Here is a 19375-nt window from a genome sequence, read left to right as displayed (position 1 = left end):
ACATATTTCTCTCTCCATGATTTCGAAGTACAAGCTGTCCTGCTCCTTTAAAATGTAGAGTGCACATTATTTTATGAGCAGGATAGTTCAAAAAATGAATTGTCGTAATATTTATTTCTGGTAAATAGAGTAATATATAAGTCTGGGACAAACATTTTAAAACATGATTTTGAAAGACATTTTGCTCAGACAGTAAATGTGTCTGAGGGTACACAGTGCTTCCGCTTGTTTGTCACTGACAATTGTCTCACAAAGGCAATGTGAAGGTTGCAGTTAAAAGCAGTGGTTGTGAAGAACTAAATATCTACTCTTTTTTTTTTTAATTTATTTATTTGTCAAGTACAGTTTTCTGTCTATTACTGCCATCCCATCCCACCTATTCTTTCCTTGGAAAAATACTGTGTTTCAGCAAACACTTGATATTTTTAATACTAATTTGCATATCACTGTACTTTCCTGTCTCTAAAAGTTTTATTTAGGATGATAAATAGTTTTTGTACTTAGGGTCTTATTTCATAGAGCAAGTATGGCAACATAAAATAATTCTCCTATTTCTAAAATAACATAAATTGTTAAGCAAATATACTGTGTTTTAGGACAATTAATTTGACTCTTTTTACTTTTAAAATCAAAATTCTCAAAATTATTTTTGAGATATACTTACTGTATATTAATACTTAACTTATATCATAACTGTGTCTCTGATCAAGATTTGAAGCGCTGCATAATTCTAAAAGTTTTCTGTGTGTTATCCTAATACCTATTTCCTTAGTAGAAATAATATGTATATTTGCCACTAGATATGATATATAATGGATAAATGTGATATTATAGAAATAATGCAGATAATACAGTGACAGAGTACTGGCAAATATTTTCAATGCAGCAGAATATGTATCCACTAAGGGGAAAGACAAAGAAATCCCTAGGTTCTCCATCTATGTCCTGAAGCAAGTAAGAGGCTCTGTGTGGCATATAGATAACAATATTGGACAAGAATAAGGTCACGCATGCTCTGGATCCATCTGCTGCTAAAAGTAATTGTGACCTAGGCTAGACAATGTCACTGTACTCACTTTTCTCATTTTAACTATAAAGGAAAGCATTATACTAAAATGTCTCTATGCAGCTTTTAATCTTCTCTTTCTGTGACTAATTAAATATTCAAAACAAAAAGAAATAATATGCATCCATGCTAATATAAATAATATTAATAATATAACATTAATATAATGTAACAGTTTTGTGTATAGACTTTACTAACCATTAACTGTGGTTCGTTTATAATGCATGAGTTTACCTAATTGAGATAATGCATATTTGCACATGGGCTTATAAATATCTCTAAAATTAGCTGATAACGGTGCATATCAATCAAAAGATTGTACTCACTGGGTAAAATTAAGTCATATATATTTCCAGTCTCCTTTTAAATGCTTTTCCCTCGCATAAATTTTTCACCAAATCCTACTGATGGAACACACTTTTTACTTGTATTTAAATATGTCACAGAGGACACAACTGTTAAAATGATAAGTGTTAAAACAAGAGTAAATGAATTATGCACTATATTCTTGAAAAGTGAACCAGATGAAGGGAATCGTCCCAATTCATCTTCTGTCCCATTAAAGGATATACATAGTGAGATGTATTAGTTTTCTGCAAATTTTTTACAAGGTAACTGAATTTTTTTTAATTGGGGAAAGATGCAGTGGTGTTGAAAGGAAGGAAGCTAGATAAAGACAGAATTATTGATTGGATTTGAGAAATTGATTTAAGAGATAAGAAGACTATCGAGGAAGTTGCAGTAATCAATAATATATTCAAGGGCAATGAACACAGATACAAGCCTAGAAAAAGAGGCAACGTACTATCATCGAGGTGATTTGATTATCGAGTCGACAGAAACACTGCTATCTAGCTAAGAATTCTTGCTGGTAATGAAACTAAATTACCTTCTTTGAACCACTTTTCAGAAACTCTTGTGATTCCAGCTTGAATACCAGGTTAGACAATGATCATGAAACCAGATTTCATGTTCTCAAACTTATTCATTTTATTTTTATAAAATTTGACTGACAAATCCTCCCATAATGCCTTCTGAGGGTTTGGGGCTTAGAAATGAAAATTAATAGGATTTAAATTAGCCTAGTCTACAACCTTGAATTTTAGTAATCTCTCTACAACTGTAACAGGCTAACTACCGTATTTAACTGAGCAACACCCATTTCATAGTTCTACAGTTCCAGTTCATAGAATGTTCTCTTCGCAAAGTCTGTTCCTTTAATCTCTCCAAACACAACCTCTTTGACATATTTAGCATGTGTTTCTTGCATTTTTACTGGGTGGCAGAAACTGTTTTAGATACTAGTGATAAAGTACTGAAAAACAGACACAATAGTTCCTACCTGCAGGAAAAAGGTTATATTCTTGTAGAGATAACATAAATTAACTAAATAAATCAATAAAATGTATGATATTTTGCATCGTGAATAAATGCTGTAGAAAAAGCCGTAATGCATAACTGGGAGCATGGAGGATATTGCAGTTTTATATAGGGTAGCAGAGAAGGTCTCTTGGAGAAAGTGATGTTGGATAAAAGACATGAAATAACAGCATGAGCAAGTTGGGGAGAAACCTTAGGAAAGTGTTCCAGGTGTGAGGGTAGCCAAGCACCAGGAAAAGGGAGAACCCTGCTTGTGTTTGAGAAACAGATGTTTCGCAAAGTAATTTCAAATTTATTTTAATTTGATATAAGACCTAGCCGGAGGGAAATGAAGCTAGGTGAAAACAAAAGTATTGACTGGGTTGGAGGCCTTTATTTAGGAGATAGAATTTGGGGGAGAAAATCTGTTTGAGGGACAGGTCGCTGTGACTTTAGCCAAATGGCCAGTGAGGGGAGGAGGAGAAGATGAAATCAGAGGAGGTAAAAGAGGCTGGGCCTTCTGAGGCCTACAGTCCTTCAAACCGGCTTTCATTTTATTCTGAGTGTGTGAGGAAAACAGACATGATACTGTCCTGATTCGAGTATAAGCCAAAAAGGGATGAGAGTGGACACTATTGCAATAACCCAGGGGTGAAATAACTGTGGCTTGGCGCAGAGCAGTAACACTGGAAGTAGGGACACTGATCGGAGCCTGGATATATTTCGGAAGACAGCCAAGAGAACTCTGTGCAGTGTTGGTGGCGAGGGGTGGGAGAAGGAATTGAGTCAAGGATGAGCAGCTTTTGAAAACATGGCTGGCATTCACCAACACAGGCAAACTTTCAGAGAATTTTGGGAATAATTCAGGTAAGTTTGGGAGGGAAGATAAAGAATTTGGTTTTAGACATATTAAGTTTAATATGGCTATTAAATACACAAACAGGGTTTTTAAGTAGGCAATTGACATAAATGTGTGTGGAGTTAATAGAGATGGTCCAATGTTGAATATTAGTATGGAACCATGAGTTTTATCTTATATTTTTAAGTAGGTTTAGATGAGACCACCCAGGGAGTACAGGTGACTGTACTCCCCCACGTTCAGTGACTGAACCATGGGGCATGGCAATGTGAGGAAACCCAAAATATGAGGAAAAGCAATCAAAGAAACTGCTGAGATCCCAAAGAGATGGAAGAGGGTAGGGTCACGGTCTAACCTTAGAATTTGTTCCTTCAGAAAATAACTTACCTCAGGTTCTGAAGCTGAGTACTTTGTTTATTTATTCTTAAGTAAATGTCACTTTGGCATAAAGCCTTTCTTCATTATTCACTCATCCTTGACTTTGCATAGGACTCACAAAAATGGAAGCATTTTGATTTTTTTCACCTGAAAATGGATGATTCTATTTAGAGAGCTGAAAAGAATGCCCTTAAATGAACTGTTATTTCTGCAGGATATGAGGGTGAGCTTATTAATTCTGAAAAGAGAACTTGTTTATTCTGGATATGTGTATGGAAGCTTTGATTTCAAATATGTTGTCTCTATACACTATCAGCATTTTATAGGAATTTTAATATTCAGTATCAGAAATGTATTCTCCAAATTTTCCTTCACACCCAGAAGTAGTGTAATGGGGTATAGGCTGGGAGGCCCAAGGCTCTCTAAAGAGGGGATTTGTAACAGGGTCCAGAAGTTGGGGTCTCTGGGAATATAGGATATCCCCCTAAGTGTGGCAAGGGAATGGAAGATGTGGAGCAGGGCCCTTAAGAGTTACGTACTTTGCATACCAATAACAGCAGGATAGCTTCATACCTATATGCAAAAATGGTTACTTTGCATATCAGTAATAGTGGAGTATTCTTCCAGCCTGAGTGGAGCCAGAAAAGTATGCATGACTTAAACCTGTGATGTAACTGGGAGGCAGCTTCCCTTCCAGAGCCTGCGTGAGAGCTTGGAAGTGGTTCCCTCCACACTATGGGGCACACCTGCCTGAAGTAACTGTGGCAGCCCAGATATGCTGAAAACTGGGAGGGTGCCAGCAGGTATAGCCAATGGTGGGAGGAGTCAGGTTACAGAGGAGGTTTCAGGCTGGGATTTAAACTAAGGCAGGCAGCCACGAGACCACGGAGACAATGTGGGACCAGACAGAAAGGACTATGAGAGAATACATGGAAAGGAAGGGGGTAAAAGTACTCTTGCTAGTGGGCCTGAGAAAGTGCCACATTGTTTTGGATTAAGAACTGGAGATTGCAGCAACACAGTTGATGGTGCTGGGGACTGCGGGGGGGGGGGGGGGGGCGCGGCGCCCCGGCCCNGGGGGGGGGGGGGGGGGGGGGGGGGGGGGGGACTTCCGGAGACCTGCCCAGCCCAGTACAGATGACGGGGAGGAACTGGAAGAGGTGACCTGCGGATTTCTATTTCTCTCTCTCTTTTTTTTAGAGGAACGTTCATCTGATTGGCATGTTCTAAGACTGGCCTGACTGGGAAAAGCCAGGAAAAAAAGGATTCTGTGTGTTTGTGGATGTTTTTAAGGAACTTTGAGATTTTTAATGGCGATGTTCCACCATTACTCTAAACCTGTGTAACTTTTGAATAAACAGTCCCTTTCTTTTGTGCCAAACTCTGGCATTGAGAACCATAATTTCTAACACCTGGTGGATGGCTAAGACCCCCCCACAGTGACAGAAAGATCTTGGCGGGGGGCGCTTGTTTTGTTAGAGAACAACCGAGGACCCCACCCCCAAGGATGGTATACTAATACCATCCGGACCTCCTACTGGGCTCGATTGTCCATCACCAATAGGAAAGACATCTCTCAATGCCAGACATTTGTGAAAAGGAAAGGAAATGTTTATTTAATACTATAGAGGCTTAAAGTAATGACCTAATGTCTTCATTAAAATATCAAAGTCCTTTAGAATACCCATAGATGCCCGCAGTGCTTCCTTCTCCCCCTGCCCTAATGCAGGGTACCATAACTCAGGAAAAGAGCACACGTTAATGTTTCCAGGCCACTGGCACCATCAGCTGTGTCGCTGTCCAGGCAGGATCTCTAATTAATCCAAAGCCATGTGGCACCTTCTCATGGTCTACTGGCAAGAGTTCTTTGTACTCATTTTCCAGGCAAAGTCTCTCCTGCTTCCCAGGTCACATGGCCAAAGGAAGTGCCCCAAAGCCATGTGGTCCTCCTCTACCAAAGCTGCAGGGGTCTGCATTCTGGTCAAACCACATGGATCTCTCTTCCTGGCCAAGCCAAAGGGGGGTTCTCACTCTGGCAAAGCCAGGGTGCTGGCACTTGCTCCATGGTTGCCGTGTCTGAGTTTAAATCCCCTCACCAGTCTTCCTCTGTACCCCGCTTTCTGACCCCTCCCACAATCAGTTACACCTACCAGCATTCCTGTATTATTCCAAGTTTACTGGGCTGCCATGGTGAGTCTGGGCAGGTGTGGCCCCATGTCATGGAGCCAATCCTCTTCAAACTCCCACACAGATGCTGTAACTCGGGGGACCTGCCCCATAGTTACATCCCCCTGGCTCCAAGCATGGCAACAGCTATTTAACACATCTAAGCAAACAGGCAAAGGCTGTGGATATGTTAAATTACTATGCCATGGATTAGCTACAAGGCTGTGGCTGTACAAAACAGCTCTCAATGGCCCTGCTCCATGTGTCCCTTCCCCCAACTCACACCTGTGGGGTAAGGGGTGAGGACGTCTTATATGTCTCTCCAATATTTCCTAGACACCTGGAGTTCTGGACCCCATTCCAAATCCTTTTTTGGGCCCCACCTCTTGGCTGCGCCCTGTATCAGTTTCAGCAACAGTATTTAGGCTCTCACCCCCTGCAATGGATTCCTTTCAGTAACAGTAACACCAGTCTTTTTCCAAATATGTGTACTGCATGATGAAATATATGTGAATTTGTATTCCATATTAGAGAAACATTTGTGATTAGACAGATCCATGATACATGAAATAAATGTTTATATGTTTTTCTCAGAAAAAATGAACCTTCTATTTTTACTTATACTCTCATTCTCTCTCACAGGTCAATATACCCACACCCACATACCATGCATATTCAGCAGAGAAGAAATGAACTGTATTGGGGAAACAAAAAGGTCAATAATTTACCATATTTTCAGGCTATAAGATGCACCCCACCCCAATTTGGGAGGAATAATGGTTGATAATGCTGCTGTTGAGTTCTGTTTACATTAGTGAAATATTATGTCATTTATGTTATTCAATATTTTACTACATTTTTTGCTTCTTTTTTCCTACTTCCCTCCTCTAAAATCTAGGTGCATCTTATGGTCTGAAGAGTATGGTATTCGCTGACTTAAAAAAATTCCTCGAGGTATTGAAAGTTTTTCTATCATGCAGCTTTGGAGTTGCTTTCTTATTAAATGGTTCTCTAGAAAATAATCAACATGTCTGCAATGTTTTTCTAAGAATCAGGAAATGAGAAATATAAACTCAGATTCTCATTTAATTTTTGAAGGCACATAAACCAACATTCTATCTCATAATTACATTAACGCATTTTCTCGTGGCTATAAATTATTTCCATGTAACTAGACAACAAAGTAAATGTTTTTATTTTCTAAATAATTGGAAATAAGTGCATCAAGTACATGTCACACTACAACTCTGTGATTAATTTTCATAATTATTTAGTGTATAATATAAGAGACTGGATATGTCATCCCTATCATGTTTCATAAAACGAATAAGCCAGGAAGGGCTTAAAACTGCTAGCCCTTGTATTTTTAGATTTTCAACAAGTGAAAAAGCAGAGGCCAGTATTGGTAAGTTTAAAATTCAGTTTGAAATAAAAGCAGACATTATTATTGATTGTTCATTTGTTATTGATTTTATTTTATCAGTGACTCTTGAATTCAACCACATATAAATTCATAATATTGGTATGTTTGCATGCAAGACAATCTCAAGCTGCCATCCAGAATAACAACCTAGATTATGTACAAGAGATACTTTTATTTAATAAACTTTTCAACTTTAGAATAATTTTAGATTTTGAAAAATGGAAAGAGAGTACAGATATCTCGTATACCCTCCACCCAGTTCTCCCAGAGTCAACATATTAGTCTGCCATAAGACATTTGTTAAAACTGATAATAAAATAATGGACATTGTTGTAAGCTAAACTCCAGAGTTTATTTGTATTTTACCAGTTTTCCCTCTGTGCCAGGATCCAGTCCAGAATACCACATTGTAATTATTCATCATCTCTCTTTATTTTTCATGACCTTAACAATTTTAAGAATTACTATTCAGATATTTTGTACAATGTACTCAATTTTATTTTTCTCTGAATTTTTAAACAATTAGACTGGATTCATGAATTAGAGTGAATATCACAGAGGTGAAGTTCCCATCTTATCGTTACTTCAAAGGGGATGTACACAACTGACATGATTTATCGCTGATGTTATTTAAATTGATTACTTGGTGAGGGTAGCTCCACACTAAAGTTGTCTTTGTCCCCCCTGTGCACACTATTACTTGAAAACTGTCAGAACTTTTGCTGCATCTCCTAGAGAGAGGAATACTTAAAGAATTATTTAACACTTCCCATTTATTTATTTATGTAATAATTTATCATATTGGCATGGACTCATGTATATTTATTTTATACTTCTCATTATAATTCAAAAATATCATATTTTGCTGTACATTATGTGCACTTTTTGCCCAAAATTTTTGGGGGAAGTAAGGATGTGCATTACACATGGGTACTACTGATTCCATATATCTAAATGTTTTTAATTCTTTTATTTATGCTTATGCATTAAAAGTGTTGTTTTCACTGCTATTGCTTTCACTCTAGAAAGCAATAACAAAATCCGTATGCAAAATAATACCCTGGAATATGATGAATTGGTTTTGTTTCTAAATACAGATAAATAAAAATGAATTGAAAAATTAAAATGAAAGATGTTTTTCCTGAAAATTTGGGCCAAAAATGTGGGTGTGCAATACACATGGAAACACATTATATATGGCAAAATATAGTACTTTATTCACATTGTTGTTCAAATTGTTCCAATTTTGGCCATTGAGAGCTTTTTCAGTTGGCTATGTGTCTCTTTGGTGTGCCTCGATATTTTTGCTTTCTGGTATTATAGGATTCATGAGTGTCACTTTATATTTGATTTGGCTCTTTCGTAGATCAGACATTTTCCCTAAGAGTTCTAATTTTCTTTATTGGAGAATAGTATTTAGAAACCAATATCAGGGGTCTGGGTATGCTCATTGCTATTGGGACATTACTGCTTCTAGTCTTTATCAGTGCATAGAGCTAGTCAATATACATATGCATACTAACCCATGTTTATACGTGCACTTGTGTCTGTATTTATGTGTCTAGACCTAGATTAAGTTAAACATCCTGATGTTTCCAACACTAATCCAGTGTCACACATTTCGTTCTAGCTTCTCCAGGTATTTTTAACTTCTAAGGTGGCCACTATCCTTGTTTGCTCAGGACTGAAGGTTTTTCTGGAATGCGTGAGCTTCAGTGCTAATGCCATGACAATGACAGGCACAGTGGAATGATTGCTCACTCTTTTGTTTTTAATAATTTTTTAAAAATTTAATTCTTGTTCAAGTACAGCTTTCTGTCTGATATTCCCAGCCCTGTCCAGCCCCCGCCCCGTGCTCCCCACCTCCCTCCCATTTCCACCCCCCACCTTAGTTATTGTCCATGTGTCCTTTATACTTGTTCATGTGAGTCCATCCCCTTTTCCCCTATGATTCTCTTCCCTCTACCCTCTGGACCCTGTCAGCCTGTTCCATATTTAAATGTCATTGGTCATATTTTACTTGCTTGTTTGTTTTGTTGTTTAGACACTCTTAACTCCTTCTTAAATATTGAGAAACCCGGCTTTGCCACCCACAGTTATGCCTGGGTAAAGTATTTGTTCCAAATGCAAGATGAACCAATGTATTTTAATGTAACACAGCACCAGAAAAAGTTCATTAATACTGTGTTAGATTTCACCATGCAACTAACCTTTAAGGAACTACTACTTGTCAAGTTTTGGTGTAGTATGTAAGAATATTAAAAAATATCTGAAAAGGTTAGTGAAATATTCTTTCCTTTTCCAGCTAAATAGCTGTCTGAGGCTGAATTTTCTCATATACTTGAACCCAAGTAACATATTACAACACACTGAATGTAGCAGAAAGATTACAGTGTTATGTATCCACTCTCGAGGCAGGTGAAAATTCACTCTTTATCTATAAAAAGTATTTTTGAAAATGTAAACAATGCCACTTTTCTGACTATATATTTTTTTGTTTTTTTTTAAGTTGTTACTCTACATATTTGTTCTTTATGTTAGTACATAATGGAACTTTCATCACTCATTTAATCAACTTATGACAGAATGTCTTTGATATTGTTCAAATTTCTAATATGGTAAATATAGATAGATATTATTCACATAATGAAAGCTCTTGGGATTCTTAAAAAGTTTAGGAGTATAAAGAGGATCGTAAGGCAAAATATTTGAGAACAGTTGTCTTAAAGATTTGAAAGAAGTATTTTAAATACTAGACAACATTCTGAATACTAAAAAATCAATAAGGCGTTTTTCAAAATAGTAATAAGAATAGGTTTGAAACGTGTTCCCCAGCTAAAAAACAACAACAATAAGGATTCTCCTTTAATTATCTTCATTAAACATGCATCCATTCATGTAAGTTGCCCATCATAAAAGTCAATAGACAACCTGTTACGTCAAGTGTGACTAACTCTCTCCAAGTCAAATTCACTCCAAACCTAGGCTGGCACAGCCATTCTCTTGTGAGATAATGGGGTTCTTGACGTATATAGTATATAAATGTATGCATATATATGTATAGTTCTTTTTGTTGTTGTTTTAAGTTCTCTTTTGTGTAGCCCTCCAGAGACTATTAAACCCTTTTCTGGGTCTGAGAATCTTATACAGAAAGAAAGAACTTATCTGACCTGAAAACAGAAGACTGTCTCTGAAGGTACTGCTAAATTTTACCATAATTAAGAATGAACAGACCAATGCAACTGTTGAGCTAGGCTTTGAGTAGCATATTCCAGGGACAAGCTATGTCCTCAGGAAGTCTATTCTTAAATAGTCTCTTGTGTTGGACAAGTAAGCATAAATACATCTGAAATACTATTATTTTTGTAGCCAAATGATATTAACTCCTTTCAATCAAAGTTTATCGATACTGACAAAATTATGGATGAACCTATGGTGACACCTCTAAAGGGTCAGTCTGTCTCCAAGGACCAAATCATCATAAGGGTAAACAGGGCCGCAATGCCCATCCAAACAACCTAGTGGAGTTACGTGTTGGGGGAAGCTTATCAATTCTCAGAACTGCTAATGGGAAAGATTTTTTAGATCAGTTATTAAATATAGAATAGTGGGAAGAAATAAAGAAGTTAGCAAGTACAGCATGTATTCTGAGGGTCTTTTTGTATTAAGCCTAAGGATCCTCAAATTTCCTTTGAAAACATTTGCAATGATTTTTAAGGATATATCAGTACTCATTTTTGCTTCATTAAGATTATTAAAAATTTAAACTTAAAGAAAATAAATGCCTATTGGTAGGAAATAACTGAATTGTGGAAGTTCAATACAATGGAATTTTATACACTTTCTTCTAGAATGAAATAAATGTCTATCAAATGATTGAGATTTAAAATGTGAATAAGATGAGAATTTTTTAAATTGTTCCTTGCTTTGCATAAACCCACACATGATTTTAATGGTTACTTTAAATTCTATTTTTGCTTCTCATTTGAGTTGATTTTGTAATTGTTTTCTAGAATTCAGATTTGAATATTTAATTGATTTATTATCAATTCTTAATTATTTTAAATGTAAGAATTAAAATTTACAAAGTTTCCTCTGATTAGTCTTTTAAAAGAATGTTAGTCATAATATGTCTTGTTTTTCTTTTTATTATTTTAACAAATTATTTATTTTTTTCAATTTTTACTTTAATTATGGAACTTAGTAATATTTTAATGTCCTGGGAAAATAATTTTGTGCTTTTAATTGTAACATTATTTCATGATAATAGGGTTTATAGTCCAAATTATTAAATATATTAAATTGTGTATAGCTAAATTAATAAAAATATAATATAATGAAAATGATTATAATATGTATTTACATTCCATATAAGTTTAAAAGATATGTTCTATATATATATATGGATAAAATTCACTGTACACACTAAATCTGTTTTCTTGATTGTTGTTTCATCAAGCACACATTTATTTTTTCAAAATTCAGCCTGTCTGGGCTTGGGGTGGCATTTTAATGCTTTCTGTCAGTTTTGGGTTTTGTCTGTTTCTTCTTACTTTATCTATAATTCTACTTTGCTGTATGGTTCAGAGACACAATTTAAGTTAATTGTGAATTATGATATTGGACATTTAATTATATTTATGTATTATTTAACCCTTTTAGAGCTTGAATTACATCTTGCCTGATGCTACCTTTCTCTTTTTTTTTGCATTTTCCTAATAAATATCATCTATACTTTTAATTTTATATGACTTCTTTTAAGGTGTATCTTGTATATACAAGATAAAGTTGAGTCTATATATTTTAATACACATTATTATAATAAACATTATACATATCTAATCATATTCACTTGTTCTTAATCTGTTTTAATAATGTCCCTTTTTTGCCTTTCTTTTTGAAGCTTTTTAAAAAAAAATTACTTATTTATTTTTAGAGGGGAAGGGAAGGAGAGAGGGACAGAAATACCAATGTATGGTTGCCTCTCATTTATCCCCCACTAGGATCTGGCCCGCAATCCAAGCATGTGCCCTGACTGGGAATTGAACTGCAATCCTCTGGTTCACAGGCCCATGCTCAATCCACTGAGCTACACCAGCCAGGGCTTTTTGAAGTTTTTCATAGGCACTTCTAGCATGTATTGTGCTAGGTCTATCCTCTTTTTCTCTTTTAATGTTCAGTTTTATTTTTTCTTTTCCTATTGATTTTATTCCTCATCTTTCATTATTTCTGACATCTTTACTTTGGAGAACTGACAACTTTGACTGAATTTGCCTTTGAGTGGATGTGCAGAAACTTTACCCATGGGTTGTGCCTGGACTGCTTGGTATGTGGGAAGTTCCATCAACCTCCATCCTTGTATCTACTCCTTCAAAACCCAGTGTCCTTTGATTCTAATGCCTGTTTTGTAAGAATCGTGTGAGAGTATGGACTGAGTTGGACCAATTTACCTGTCTCCCATCCAACCTTGATCTGTTATCCCTCTGGCTTTTCCTGTGCTAGTGCCCAATAACGAGAATTAAGAAACAATGGCCAATGCAGTGATGTACGAGGCAGAAAGGGGCATACAAAGACCACACAGGCTATGGAACCATGGAAACTAAGAACCTTGTCCCAAGCAAAATGAAAGTGAGGATGGCTCTTACAAGTCATAATTTAATAAGAATATTAGAGGACAACATGGATGGAGTAGTGTTTGGCCATAGTTCCAGTGGGAGAAAATAGTAGCACTGAAGACTGTAATGGATCGAGAGACTGGTGGGATTTGTGTTTCAGAAAGTTGGAAAACTTGCAGATTCAGTAGGTGGTAGTTTTCTTCTCCCTCAGGTTACCAGTCACGGCAGGCACATGTGAATCAACATGGAAAGAGAGTTGAACAGAGGAACACATAGGCATATTGAGTTTTCTGGAGGATTCATTTGCAGGAGGCTTTGGGTAGGCCATGCACCTTAAGGACATGAATATTCTATCACAGTGGATTACAACAGAGACAAAAGCAGTAGCGGTAACAAGATGGTCTCCCAACAGTATTTGTGACCACACTCTGTGAGCAAGGAGGACAACTAGCTGGAAGTACCAATTTTGGAACCTAGTTTTTTTGGTCTTCTATAGCTTGGTAAACCAGTAAATGCTATTAAAAAAACCTTATGGTATATTTATAGTGGCTTTTATTAGGAAAATGTGACTATGTCATCATTTGGAAAAAGGTACCTCTGTTTAGAAACTACCTGTTGTCAATGGGTGTCGATATGAAGAGAAAACAGAACTGTTGCATTATTCTCTTTATTTACATAAGATGTTTTTTCCTGTGTTTCATAGTAGAGTGCCAAAACCTGAAAATTTGCATTATATATTTAACATTAGAACTGGTATTTTAAAAATGTTTGTAGCAGAGCTATAGTACACTTTTATGTAAGGATTTAGAAGTAATTAATATTATTCAGAATGATAATAAACAAGAAAAGAGCCTGATAAAAATGCTTTCTCATAGTCCGTCACCATCCATAGCTCCCAGCTCCTTCCTTTCCTAGTTATTCCCTGTCCTGCACACCACAGCCACCAAAGAGACCTGACCACTTTTTTTGCTCTTTCCATTTTCGTAGTTTTTATTTTGAGGTTGGTGGAACAGTGATGTTTCTAAGCCATCCACAGTGGAGCAAAACAGCAACACATGTTGGTTCACCCCATTTCACAGGCTTTCTTTTGATCTGGATTACAGAGGAGCGGTTGGTTTCTATGACAAATCATTTAAGGGACTGGATGTACTGACCTCCCAATAAAACATTATCAAAATGTGCTATCAGCCAATTGGATACATTATTAGATAATTTAATCCACCTATACTTAGAGATGGAGTTCTATGATAATTTACTTTCTAAAGAGAATTAAGCATTACTGTATTCTTGCATGGATGTTCAGTCAGGGCAATTATCAGGTTAGGTGAAATATTTGAATGTATAGTTTCCATTTTCAAAGCCTCTGAGAGCAATTTTTCACAAAACATCTTTTCTACTTAGAAGAAAAAATCAATTGCTTAGAATTAATCTTATAATTTCCACAATACTTGAAATTGATAATGAAACAAAAATATTGGCATGGTACATGATTCATGGACAGAACATAATATATTTTCTAGGGTAAATTATTAGTTTTAGTTAATGATCACACTGTTAAATACTTCCTAAGAAAGGGTTGCATGTTCTCCCAATAACTCATGTTGTAGACATTTTATTTCAAATGCTACCTTGTCTCATGCATACTTTATCTCATCGTTTAGAGGATATGTTAAATCGCTCTTATTGAGATGCATATGGACAATTTTCCATTCCAAATTGATTTGCTTCTTGGCCACATAGTTTAACATTAAGGAATAACAGAAAGTAATGTATACTTCTTTTAGATTGCACACTCCGGAAGATCACAGCAGGAGCTTGATTATGATGATTTTATAGTTCTGAAAATAGACAAAAGAAAATTGTTCAGTCATCTAATTTACAGAGCAAACTGTTATTTTGCAAGATGGTCTCATTTTGAGCATAGGCCCTTCTTGGGGATTCTGGCATAATGACATCCTTACCGATCATTTCTACAATTCTAGTTATACTAACTTTTATTTGCATTCTGATTAAAATAAAATAAATGAGTCCAAGTGTTTAGAGAACCTCAGCTTCTTTTGAATTGAACTGAGTTAATACAATGAAATTAAGTAATATGAATTATTATTCAGTATGTTGATTTTTCAACTATCTTCAGTACAAGTTTAAACTGGGAGACCTTAAAAAGAGATATTTTGACTTCCAATATTTTTTTTTACCTTGTACAGAATCTAAGGTTGATCTGCCCTATTAATAAATATTACTCTATCATAATTGGTATTCAACTAAACTTATAATCACTAGCTTAGTTTAAGTAATGGTAGGCCTAATTTGTAATCAGTATTGAACTGAAACATATTTATTTTGTTGCTCAGCCTTCAATGCATTCGATGACTTCTCTCCTTATGCAGAAATCATTCACTTCCCACTTCAAAGATCTGTGGTGAAGTAGAAGTTATTTAGGTTTCACTATGTTTAAATCACAACACTTTAAGGAGCTTACTGTTTCTTTTTTCTTCCTACTTTCATCCATTGCCCATAAGTAAAAGAAACATGCAATTATATGTAATGATAAGTGAGATCTAATCACATTTTTTTCTGAGGATTTACCTTCTACACTGTGTGCAAAGATCAGATTCAATGAATATTTTCTTATTTGCATCTTTATAAGCTTGCTGCCTAGTTTAGGTGTAAAGTGAGGTTGAGAACTAACCACCCATAAAATATCTGTTAAAACTGCACTTGTCCAAAATGCTCACTGCTTTGCAAAATATGTTTTTTATTTTTTCACAGTTGGTTGAATTTTGACCTAACTTGCAACATTACATTCCTTTACGGTAAGGTGCCCATTCCACAGCTCCCTCTTTAAACTTCAAGTATGCTCACACCTGCTGAATAAAATATAAATAGAGCTAAAAACTCATAATGAAAGAAATAAATTTTATGGGCAAGAATTCTTAGATATGTGAAAATAAATATGCATGTGTGTTAAAAAACTTTTTAAAGATTCAATTCACATTTTATTTTAACAAAAAGGCCACCTCTCTAAGTATATGTGAATGAGAGAGATTTCAAAAATATCTATACAACATTCTAATTTCAACAAAAGCTTGTCACTAGGTCCAGGTATGGCTATCAACTTTAGGTTATTGTAAAGATTCAGAGAATATGGAATGAGCATGTTAAATCAACACTTAATACACAGAATATGATAAATAAGAAATCAAGGAAAATAACCAATGATATAAATTTGCTTTTTTAAAAGACTATATTTATTTAATTTTAGAGGAGAAAGGAGGAAGAAAAGAGAGAGATAAACATCACTGTGTGGTTGCCTCTGGCACGTGCCCTACTGAGAGCCTGGCCAGCAACCCAGGCATGTGCCCTGACTGGGAATTGAACAGGCAGCCCTTTGCTTGGCAGGCCCGCACTCAATCCCTCGAGCCACACCATCCAGGACCCATTGATGTAAATTTCTTCAGGACAAATCAGTTTGTCCTCAGTTTTGCCAATAACAGTCAAAGTCTTCCAGGGTACAAGAAAAGATTCCAGAGACCCCCTAGGGGAGGCAATGTTTTTTGTGGTAAGGTTAATTGGATGAAAATAAAAGCTGCCCCTTGGGTTTCCATGTCCCATCTCCCTGGGTCCCACCTTGGAAAAAGTCCAACTGTGTCTTCGGTAAGGCCAAAACCAAAACCAGTGTCCAGAGTTTTGGTATCATATTAAAGCTTAGTCCTTCGGAGCCCAAGTGATTTACTGTGGGCCCACATACCTGCTAGAACCACATGGCTACATCTTTCTGGGCAAAAGAGAGAACACACTGGGCAAGTGTATTACTGGGTGTGCAAGTGCATTACCGTAACAAGGAGCTTATCAAAGTAACCAACCAACTTCCTACTATTTCTTGGGTTTTTAATGGGTCCACCTCCGCACCGCCCCCTAGCTAGACTGACAGACCTCTATGGTCAAGCAAGGAAGTGCTTGGCCCCCGCCAAAAAATCCAGTACAGTGTCCTGGGAAGATTTCCTGTGCTTCTGTGATTAAGTCTCCTGTGCAGTAGTCCCCTAGAATGTGTAAATGAGAATGTAAGTGCTACAGCTCCCTGGCTAAAAATAGCAGGCTTATGCTCCCCAGTTTATTAAGCTGAATGTCTAATTCCCTTTCTTCCCTTCCCTGTTAATAATAAGCTAACTACTTATGGTAGCACTTGGACAAATTTAATCTTGGGAAAATTGAAGAAAAAATGAAGTCCTAAATGATAGGATAATAAAGCTACATTAAAGAGTGGATTGAAAAAAGAAGAAAATAATAATCAATAAGGTATTTTAAAATATAAAGGAAGTAAAGCAATTACTGTGATGACAAATATATTCTAGTTGGGCAGCTAATTATTTTGTTTATTAATATTTCACAAATTCTCATGTAAGGTTAATAGCAATGATTTTATAATTCAAAGGTTATAAAGGTTTCAAATTTTGAAACTGAAATGTTTTTCCCATTTGCCTACATAAATTTCCAGGGAATAATATTTTAATATTAGAAAACTCAGTTATAGCTGGTGTGGCTCAGTGAATTGAGTGCCAGCTTGTGAATCAAAGGGTCACTGATTTGATTTCCAACAAGAACACAAGCCAGGATTGCAGGCCAGGTCCCCAGTGGGGGATGTGCGAGAGGCAACCACACATTGATGTTTCTCTCCCTCTTTCTCCTTCCCTTCCCCTCTCTAAAAATAAATAAATAAAATCTTTAATAAAAAGAAAAGTCATTCAAGATAATTTTAGTATTTAGCTAATTAATTACTATAGAGAAGTGAGGCAGACACCGACTCACAGTGCCCGCGGCATCATGGATGAGATACAAGACAAATTCAAATGGACCACTGAGTCTGTGGAGGAAAAGGGACCACACAGCTACTCCCTCAAGGGGGGAGCACCTCAGAGCAGCTTCGCCACCCTCTCAAGGGGAGAGAGCGTGCACCCTTGCCTAGACAGGCTTTTGTTGGGCTTAATTTGCGCAGGAATACAGGTACAGCTCATTAAGTCATTGTCAGACAGTAAGGTTCAAACAGTAGATTGCATACAAAGAACTACTAGGGCTTCTTCTGAGTCGGGGTCTATCAGCTAAAATGCTACAAAACTTTGGGAAACAAACTCATTTCTTGCTCGGACCTCTATCATTTAATTAAGAGCATTCTTAGCAAAGCAGATTTCACAAGATTTTACATATTCTTTCTCAGGCCTGATCTCCAGGGGAACCAGCCTATCCAGCACAAGGCTACACCACCCTCTGTCATTGTTTCAGGCTTAAGTCAGGCAGAGGAGGCAGATAGCCAAGAAATTAGGAGACTTCTTGAAGACGGAATAATGACTCAGGCTTTGTCAAAGCCAAGGGGCGAAGGGTCCATCTCCCCCTTTCTCCATAGCCCCCCGAGTCCTTCCTTGGGGCCTCCATATGATCATGCCTCTTAGGTCATCCCCCGCTTGGGGAATCTTACCCATCATTGGCTAACTGATCAAGCACTGGGGGCCAGTTATGAAAAAAAGGAGCAGAAGTGGAGCTCCTGCCAGGGAGATAAGCTAAGCTTTGTCTCTTTAGTGGCTTATGGTCCGAAGGTCGCTCACTCAGCCTTAGCCATGGGGAGGTTGTAACTCCTGGAACTAGGCAGGGTGGCTCCCAACAAAGAAGTTTTAAAATATAAAGTGCCATGTAAATGTGAAATAATGGCATTATTACATATGAAATACAAATTATAGCTAACTTTCTAGTTTTAGAATGCAAACTTATTAAATTAGTAATAGTATATAATATGGAAAGAGGGATAGTATAAATCCCAGAGGATAAGCTAAAAATACAAAGTTAGTAATTTGAGTTTTGAAGTAGTAATTTATGGATATAAATGGTTTCACATAATCTATTTTCACTATAATATAAATGCACTCTTTACTGTGTAATCAGGTCTAAAAAATTAAGTCTTCTCTATGTAGACAGATAGATCTGATAAATTTTACTTCAACTAGATTTTAAATAGCAAAATCAGATTTGGCTAGGTATTATTCACATACTGAGCATCCCAGGCTAATGAATGCATATATATGCATTTTAATTTTATGGTATTATGCTTCTGCTTTATAATGAGGGCATTGTGGGTTCAGGATTGAGTAAAAACATCTTTGCTGGAGCTAGAATTATAGCATAGTGACTGTTGTGGAAGAACAATAGAATTTTAAAGCCTCACAGAACTTTCCCCACAATCTCTGATCTTCCCTGAACTTCTTTCATCTATTTTAGTCTCTCATTGATAGTAAATTATTGTCTGGGAAAAATATCATAATTACAAAAATCACAATGTTACTTAATTATTGTATGTTAACTTGTTTATCATTTTCTCACTTTATCTTCACAACACCAATGGGAGGTACTATTATTACTGCACTCATGTAACAAATGAAGAACTAAATTTAAGGTGGGTCATGTGTAAATGGCAAAGCAAGGATTTATTATCATTATCATTATAGGTATTGAGGTATAAA

Source organism: Sturnira hondurensis, unplaced genomic scaffold, assembly GCF_014824575.4.
Source record: "Sturnira hondurensis isolate 20B ecotype Veracruz unplaced genomic scaffold, ASM1482457v3 Scaffold0001872, whole genome shotgun sequence".
NCBI lineage: Eukaryota > Metazoa > Chordata > Mammalia > Chiroptera > Phyllostomidae > Sturnira > Sturnira hondurensis.
Note: the sequence above shows the minus strand (reverse complement) of the source record.